General features: G+C 40.1%; 2 non-coding genes across 2 annotated transcripts; both read left to right on the top strand.

The window, feature by feature from the left end:
* Nucleotides 1-8500: 8500 nt before the first annotated feature.
* On the top strand, nt 8501-8572 carry TRNAV-CAC (transfer RNA valine (anticodon CAC)). Its single transcript has one exon. It is a non-coding gene; the product is annotated as a tRNA-Val (tRNA).
* Nucleotides 8573-9084: 512 nt separating this feature from the next.
* Nucleotides 9085-9156, top strand: TRNAA-GGC (transfer RNA alanine (anticodon GGC)). The gene has a single exon. It is a non-coding gene; the product is annotated as a tRNA-Ala (tRNA).
* Nucleotides 9157-10000: the final 844 nt, after the last annotated feature.

The raw sequence follows: 10000 nt of genomic DNA, 5'->3' as shown, positions 1-10000 counted from the left end.
AATAATGGGAACCATTACCTCCACCACCACCATTCTCACGAGGATGATGAACACTAAGAGGAACATAGTCACCTGGAATATGAGTTCCCGCACGATATTCCTCACAACTCTCCGCACAAGACCTACGAGCCATCTTATTGTGCTCATTACCACTGGGTCCATCAGGCTCAAGAACTCCTGTTCGAGAACAAAGCAGGTGACTACAATGACCCAGATGGTGTAAAGTGCCAGGCGAACACCCTTACGAAGACATGAGAGAAACACACGCCTGCACATACCCACAAGGTACAACAATGCCGGTGCAAAATATGGGAGGGTATCCAATGACCAGGTGGATCCACTGCGCCATGGTAGCCGGTCCAGGAGCATGAGAAGCATTTCCTTAGGTTTTGTTGATCCAATGTTTGGCAGGACACGATGAACGTTTTTGTACACAGTGCGCATGATGATGGATGATCTGTTTTTGTTTTAGTGAGAGATGGTTGATGACATGTTCTCTTATATCCCGGATAAGTAATATAGTTGGTTGTAAACTTCGTATGATTGTAGTTATGTTTTTGTATTGTCTAGAGTAGTTATGATAATACTTGTGGTAGGCATGAATATGTGCATATCAAGGATGGTTAATCCTGTTAAAATATAAGGTAGTTATGATAATCTTGAGGATAGTAAAAGGCGTGTGTTTTGATAGGGAAGTGTAGTGTGCTATGTAGAGTAAGGTAAATATTTGATAATGATATGTGTATGGGAAAGACGTCACCATCTTTTATCACACACGAAATATCACTACTGCTGTAATGTACAGTAATGATAATGCATAAGTTAGATTGCTGAAAATAATTGTATGGTATGAATGGTAAAGATAACAGTGATCAAAATTACAGTGAATTTATTCATGAGAGTGATAATTATGCCACTGGTGGAGATTGGTAACTGTGTTAAGGGAATTATAGCATTTCTTATCAATAAACCAAAACGCCGACATTATTTCCCTTGACAGTATCACATGCCATCCTGTTCACTCACGGGTCAGCTTAAGAGCCATCTTCACTACACACTTTACATTACTTGAAGATGCTTTTGACCTGCTGGCGCTTACAGGATCATATCAAGCATATGTTCACTATACCAGAGTGATGTTCATTGTTGAAGAGAAATAATGAAATTAATCGCACAGCCAAGATGCTTTCCTCATACAAGGATAATTGTTTATCTTATGTATGGCATATACATATACATACTTGCTTGCCTTCATCCATTTCTGGCGCTATCCGCTCCACAGGAAACATCACCGAAATTAACAAACGTGACTGAGGACTTGAAGAATCTGGTACAAACATAATGGTTATTGTGATAAATGATTTGTTTATGATGAATATGTATTGTGTTGCATTATAATGGTTGTTCAGAATCAAGATCTTTAAGCCTGAATCCTTAATATCATATAAGAAATGGTAAAACGTGTTAAAAACATAAACATTTATGATCATAAAGAACAGAATACATTATCATGTGGGTATCTAGTGATTATCATGTGGGTATTTAGTGCATTATCATGTGGGTATTTAGTTAATCAGACTTGATTGTTTGTGTCTTGATGATTTTGACATACATTTTCTCTGAAAGATACTTTGATTTGATTGGTATTGAACATCTAAAAGAAAAACATTGATGATTTTCTCATTTGTGTTCACAAAAGCAAAATAAGTCTCTTTTTCAAAGTATACTTAATGGACCTTACTAAAGTTTTGAAGAATATAAACTCATAACTTGTTTAAGACCTTCTAAACCTTGTGCTGATAATAACTACATTACGTTTCTGTAGACAATATCGTTTTAATGCGTAAAACCCGGATAAAAAACTTGTAATATAAAATTTGATGGAACTATGTTTAGGTTGTTCAAGATATTACTGATATCTACATGTAAAACATTTCTTTTATCAGCAAAATAGAAATATTTATGTTAGATATGAATTCTACCGGTTTCATGTTACATACATTTCTGTACCCTGCGCTCCAGAAAAGTTCTGGGATTTTATTTCTTATTGTATAAAATAATTTGCTTAAAATCAATGTCCCACGTACTTTCTACAGAAATCCATAGGAATATACTTGATCACGCGCAAAATTGTGATCCTTTCCAATATATATATATAAATATATATATATATATTTTTTTTTCAAACTATTCGCCATTTCCCGCGTTAGCGAGGTAGCGTTGAGAACAGAGGACTGGGCCTTTTTTGGAATATCCTCACCTGGCACCCTCTGTTCCTTCTTTTGGAAAATTAAAAAATTAAAAAACGCCTTCTACGACACGCAGGGAATACGTGGGAAGTATTCTTAATCCCCTATCCCCAGGGATGATATATATATATATATATATATATATATATATATATATATATATATATATATATATATATATATATATATATATATTTATATATATATATATATATATATATATATATATATATATATATATATATATATATATATATATATATATATATATTTCTTTCTTTCAAACTATTCGCCATTTTCCGCGTTAGCGAGGTAGCGTTAAGAACAGAGAACTGGGCCTTTGAGGGAATATCCTCACCTGGCCCCCTTCTCTGTTCCTTCTTTTGGAAAATTAAAAAAAAATAATGAGAGGGGAGGATTTCCAGCCCCCCCGCTCCCTCCCCTTTTAGTCGCCTTCTACGACACGCAGGGAATACGTGGGAAGTATTCTTTCTCCCCTATCCCCAGGGATCAATATATATATATATATATATATATATATATATATATATATATATATATATATTTTTTTTTTTTTTTTTTTTTTTTTTTTTTTATACTTTGTCGCTGTCTCCCGCGTTTGCGAGGTAGCGCAAGGAAACAGACGAAAGAAATGGCCCAACCCCCCCCCCCCATACACATGTACATACACACGTCCACACACGCAAATATACATACCTACACAGCTTTCCATGGTTTACCCCAGACGCTTCACATGCCTCGCTTCAATCCACTGACAGCACGTCAACCCCTGTATACCACATGACTCCAATTCACTCTATTTCTTGCCCTCCTTTCACCCTCCTGCATGTTCAGGCCCCGATCACACAAAATCTTTTTCACTCCATCTTTCCACCTCCAATTTGGTCTCCCTCTTCTCCTCGTTCCCTCCACCTCCGACACATATATCCTCTTGGTCAATCTCTCCTCACTCATTCTCTCCATGTGCCCAAACCATTTCAAAACACCCTCTTCTGCTCTCTCAACCACGCTCTTTTTATTTCCACACATCTCTCTTACCCTTACGTTACTTACTCGATCAAACCACCTCACACCACACATTGTCCTCAAACATCTCATTTCCAGCACATCCATCCTCCTGCGCACATCTCTATCCATAGCCCACGCCTCGCAACCATACAACATTGTTGGAACCACTATTCCCTCAAACATACCCATTTTTGCTTTCCGAGATAGTGTTCTCGACTTCCACACATTTTTCAAGGCTCCCAAAATTTTCGCCCCCTCCCCCACCCTATGATCCACTTCCGCTTCCATGGTTCCATCCGCTGACAGATCCACTCCCAGATATCTAAAACACTTCACTTCCTCCAGTTTTTCTCCATTCAAACTCACCTCCCAATTGACTTGACCCTCACCCCTACTGTACCTAATAACCTTGCTCTTATTCACATTTACTCTCAACTTTCTTCTTCCACACACTTTACCAAACTCAGTCACCAGCTTCTGCAGTTTCTCACATGAATCAGCCACCAGCGCTGTATCATCAGCGAACAACAACTGACTCACTTCCCAAGCTCTCTCATCCCCAACAGACTTCATACTTGCCCCTCTTTCCAGGACTCTTGCATTTACCTCCCTTACAACCCCATCCATAAACAAATTAAACAACCATGGAGACATCACACACCCCTGCCGCAAACCTACATTCACTGAGAACCAATCACTTTCCTCTCTTCCTACACGTACACATGCCTTACATCCTCGATAAAAACTTTTCACTGCTTCTAACAACTTGCCTCCCACACCATATATTCTTAATACCTTCCACAGAGCATCTCTATCAACTCTATCATATGCCTTCTCCAGATCCATAAATGCTACATACAAATCCATTTGCTTTTCTAAGTATTTCTCACATACATTCTTCAAAGCAAACACCTGATCCACACATCCTCTACCACTTCTGAAACCACACTGCTCTTCCCCAATCTGATGCTCTGTACATGCCTTCACCCTCTCAATCAATACCCTCCCATATAATTTACCAGGAATACTCAACAAACTTATACCTCTGTAATTTGAGCACTCACTCTTATCCCCTTTGCCTTTGTACAATGGCACTATGCACGCATTCCGCCAATCCTCAGGCACCTCACCATGAGTCATACATACATTAAATAACCTTACCAACCAGTCAACAATACAGTCACCCCCTTTCTTAATAAATTCCACTGCAATACCATCCAAACCTGCTGCCTTGCCGGCTTTCATCTTCCGCAAAGCTTTTACTACCTCTTCTCTGTTTACCAAATCATTTTCCCTAACCCTCTCACTTTGCACACCACCTCGACCAAAACACCCTATATCTGCCACTCTGTCATCAGACACATTCAACAAACCTTCAAAATACTCATTCCATCTCCTTCTCACATCACCGCTACTTGTTATCACCTCCCCATTTACGCCCTTCACTGAAGTTCCCATTTGCTCCCTTGTCTTACGCACCCTATTTACCTCCTTCCAGAACATCTTTTTATTTTCCCTAAAATTTACTGATAGTCTCTCACCCCAACTCTCATTTGCCCTTTTTTTCACCTCTTGCACCTTTCTCTTGACCTCCTGTCTCTTTCTTTTATACTTCTCCCACTCAATTGCATTTTTTCCCTGCAAAAATCGTCCAAATGCCTCTCTCTTCTCTTTCACTAATACTCTTACTTCTTCATCCCACCACTCACTACCCTTTCTAAACAGCCCACCTCCCACTCTTCTCATGCCACAAGCATTATTGGATTACGTGTTAATTGACAGGCGTGCGAAAGAGAGACTTTTGGATGTTAATGTGCTGAGAGGTGCAACTGGAGGGATGTCTGATCATTATCTTGTGGAGGCTAAGGTGAAGATTAGTATGGGTTTTCAGAAAAGAGGAGTGAATGTTGGGGTGAAGAAGGTGGTGAGAGTAAGTGAGCTTGGGAAGGAGACCTGTGTGGGGAAGTACCAGGAGAGACTGTGTACAGAATGGAAAAAGGTGAGAACAATGGAAGTAAGGGGAGTGGGGGAGGAATGGGATGTATTTAGGGAATCAGTGATGGATTGCGCAAAAGATATATATATATATATATATATATATATATATATATATATATATATATATATATATATATATCCCTGGGGATAGGGGAGAAAGAATACTTCCCACGTATTCCCTGCGTGTCGTAGAAGGCGACTAAAAGGGGAGGGAGCGGGGGGCTGGAAATCCTCCCCTCTCACTTTTTTTTTAATTTTCCAAAAGAGGGAACAGAGAAGGGGCCCAGGTGAGGATATACCCTCAAGGGCCCAGTCCTCTGTTCTCAACGCTACCTCGCTAATGCGGGAAATGGCGAATAGTATGAAAGAAGAAAGATATATATATATCACATACAAACCTCCAACAGCCAGGATCTAACCCGGGACCCTTGTGCAACAGGCGGGAATGCTACCGCTAGGCCATGAGCCAATCGGTAGCATTCCCTCCTCTTGCACAAGGGTCTCGGGTTCAATCCTGGCTGTTGGAGGTTTGTATGTTCTATGAAGGTGCGCGTTCATATGCACTTTGTTCGTATATATATATCATTCTTCATCATTATACTTTGTCGCTGTCTCCCGCGTTTGCGAGGTAGCGCAAGGAAACAGACGAAAGAAATGGCCCAACCCCCCCCCCCATACACATGTAAATACATACGTCCACACACGCAAATATACATACCTACACAGCTTTCCATGGTTTACCCCAGACGCTTCACATGCCTTGATTCAATCCACTAACAGCACGTCAACCCCGGTATACCACATCAATCCAATTCACTCTATTCCTTGCCCTCCTTTCACCCTCCTGCATGTTCAGGCCCCGATCACACAAAATCTTTTTCACTCCATCTTTCCACCTCCAATTTGGTCTCCCTCTTCTCCTCGTTCCCTCCACCTCCGACACATATATCCTCTTGGTCAATCTTTCCTCACTCATTCTCTCCATGTGCCCAAACCACTTCAAAACACCCTCTTCTGCTCTCTCAACCACGCTCTTTTTATTTCCACACATCTCTCTTACCCTTACGTTACTCACTCGATCAAACCACCTCACACCACACATTGTCCTCAAACATCTCATTTCCAGCACATCCATCCTCTTGCGCACAACTCTATCCATAGCCCACGCCTCGCAACCATACAACATTGTTGGAACCACTATTCCTTCAAACATACCCATTTTTGCTTTCCGAGATAATGTTCTCGACTTCCACACATTCTTCAAGGCCCCCAGAATTTTCGCCCCCTCCCCCACCCTATGATCCACTTCTGCTTCCATGGTTCCATCCGCTGCCAGATCCACTCCCAGATATCTAAAACACTTCACTTCCTCCAGTTTTTCTCCATTCAAACTCACCTCCCAATTGACTTGACCCTCAACCCTACTGTACCTAATAACCTTGCTCTTATTCACATTTACTCTTAACTTTCTTCTTCCACACACTTTACCAAACTCAGTCACCAGCTTCTGCAGTTTCTCACATGAATCAGCCACCAGCGCTGTATCATCAGCGAACAACAACTGACTCACTTCCCAAGCTCTCTCATCCCCAACAGACTTCATACTTGCCCCTCTTTCCAAAACTCTTGCATTTACCTCCCTAACAACCCCATCCATAAACAAATTAAACAACCATGGAGACATCACACACCCCTGCCGCAAACCTACATTCACTGAGAACCAATCACTTTCCTCTCTTCCTACACGTACACATGCCTTACATCCTCGATAAAAACTTTTCACTGCTTCTAACAACTTTCGTCCCACACCATATATTCTTAATACCTTCCACAGAGCATCTCTATCAACTCTATCATATGCCTTCTCCAGATCCATAAATGCTACATACAAATCCATTTGCTTTTCTAAGTATTTCTCACATACATTCTTCAAAGCAAACACCTGATCCACACATCCTCTACCACTTCTGAAACCACACTGCTCTTCCCCAGTCTGATGCTCTGTACATGCCTTCACCCTCTCAATCAATACCCTCCCATATAATTTACCAGGAATACTCAACAAACTTATACCTCTGTAATTTGAGCACTCACTCTTATCCCCTTTGCCTTTGTACAATGGCACTATGCACGCATTCCGCCAATCCTCAGGCACCTCACCATGAGTCATACATACATTAAATAACCTTACCAACCAGTCAACAATACAGTCACCCCCTTTTTTAATAAATTCCACTGCAATACCATCCAAACCTGCTGCCTTGCCGGCTTTCATCTTCCGCAAAGCTTTCACAACCTCTTCTCTGTTTACCAAATCATTTTCCCTAACCCTCTCACTTTGCACACCACCTCGACCAAAACACCCTATATCTGCCACTCTATCATCAAACACATTCAACAAACCTTCAAAATACTCACTCCATCTCCTTCTCACATCACCACTACTTGTTTTCACCTCCCCATTTGCGCCCTTCACTGTAGTTCCCATTTGCTCCCTTGTCTTAGCACTTTATTTACCTCCTTCCAGAACATCTTTTTATTCTCCCTAAAATTTAATGATACTCTCTCACCCCAACTCTCATTTGCCCTTTTTTTCACCTCTTGCACCTTTCTCTTGACCTCCTGTCTCTTTCTTTTATACATCTCCCACTCAATTGCATTTTTTCCCTGCAAAAATCGTCCAAATGCCTCTCTCTTCTCTTTCACTAATACTCTTACTTCTTCATCCCACCACTCACTACCCTTTCTAATCAACCCACCTCCCACTCTTCTCATGCCACAAGCGTCTTTTGCGCAATCCATCACTGATTCCCTAAATACATCCCATTCCTCCCCCACTCCCCTTACTTCCATTGTTCTCACCTTTTTCCATTCTGTACTCAGTCTCTCCTGGTACTTCCTCACACAGGTCTCCTTCTCAAGCTCACTTACTCTCACCATCCTCTTCACCCCAACATTCACTCTTCTTTTCTGAAAACCCATATATATATATATATATATATATATATATATATATATATATATATATATATATATATATATATATATATATATATATATATATATATATATATATATATATATATATATATATATATATATCCTTCAGTATGTTTACTTTCGATACTGAGGAACAAAAGAAGGAGCCAAACAAGTAAATTTCGTCAAAGACTTTCAAAGATTTTCATTAATTCAAATTGAAGAAACAGACGTGATTTTCTATTGTCTGGTTAGCTCAGTGGTAGAGCGTGAGTCTCACACACTCAAGGTCGTGGGTTCGAGACCCACACCAGACATAGTTTTTGTCTTTATCTTTTTTCATTTTGTCCGCATCACATGTGTGCAACATTCAGTATGTTTGTCCAACGTTATAGTGAAGATCTTCACAATGAATTGAGGTTTTCGACCTTATCTGAAAGGGTCAGGTCCACCAAGACGTCCTTGAAATCTTCCAGAAGCTTCTGGCGATCCTCCTCCAACTGCTGGGCACATCAGAGTTAACATGGGCCGGACATCGGTTGTGGAACGACTTAATCTGCTTCCGGTAGTTAGCAGGGATGATAATGAGGGCTCTGACCTCATACCGGGTCAGCTTAGTTCCAGTCTATTGCTTAGTTCCAGTCTATTGCAACGAAAATAAAAAAGTAAAACTCATTTCTTTGTGGAAAATTGAGAGGAAAACACAACAGGAACATGGAGATTTACCCTGTGGTTATTTTGCCGGCAAGTCGGCAACGGTCGGTCAAACAGTATTTTGCCGTGGCAATCTCAGTGCTTTACATAATACTATGTCACAAAATATGTTCTTGGGGGCGTAGCTCAGTGGTAGAGCGCTCGCTTGGCATGCGAGAGGACCCGGGTTCAAACCCCGGCGCCTCCATTTTTTATTTGGGAAATTCATTGCTTTCAGTCTTGTATATATATATATATATATATATATATATATATATATATATATATATATATATATATATATATATATATATATATCGTCCGATCAGGGAAGTTAAGCAACGTTGGGTCTGGTTAGTACTTGGATGGGTGACCGTCTGGGAACACCAGATGCTGTTATCCCTGGGGATAGGGAAGAAAGTATACTTGCCACGTATTCCCTGCGTGGCGTACAAGGCGACTAAAAGGGGAGGGAACGGGAGGCTGGAAGATAAAGATATTGTAATGATGTAGCGAATATAAGGCTGCACTGATGATACGGATATCGCCGAAGCAAGTAGTAATGAAGATTAAGGTGCATTGAAAATTATTTTGTAGTGAAGATAAATATATAGGCTGAAATTATTCTTTAGTGAAGATATATGTATATGCTGAAATTCTGTATTGAACACCATGGAGTAATGATAATGATGAGAGTGTACTGACGATGAAGGTTTAGTTAGAGTAGTGACAATTGCCTTTGCAATGATAATAAGGGGGTAACACAATGAGGAACACAAACTTTCCAAAGCTACGTTCAAGTCAGACTTTGAACCAAGTTCGGTAAACAGAAGGGTGATGTTAAGATGAGAGTGTAGTGAGGAAGAGTATAGTGATGATAAGGATATTGTCAAGATAGGTTGTAGTGAAGAAAAGAATGTAGTGAAGATACGAATGTAGTAGAGATAAGGGTTATTAAAGATTAAAGTTTATTCAAAATAATTATGTAGTGAAGATAAGAACTATTTTTAGTTAACATCAGGGAGTACAATGGTGATGGTATGGTAGAACTA

The sequence above is a fragment of the Panulirus ornatus genome, chromosome 58 (assembly GCF_036320965.1).
Source record: "Panulirus ornatus isolate Po-2019 chromosome 58, ASM3632096v1, whole genome shotgun sequence".
NCBI classification, from domain to species: Eukaryota; Metazoa; Arthropoda; class Malacostraca; order Decapoda; family Palinuridae; genus Panulirus; species Panulirus ornatus.
The sequence above is the reverse complement of the archived record's forward strand: the minus strand, read 5'-3'. Positions and strand labels throughout refer to the sequence as shown.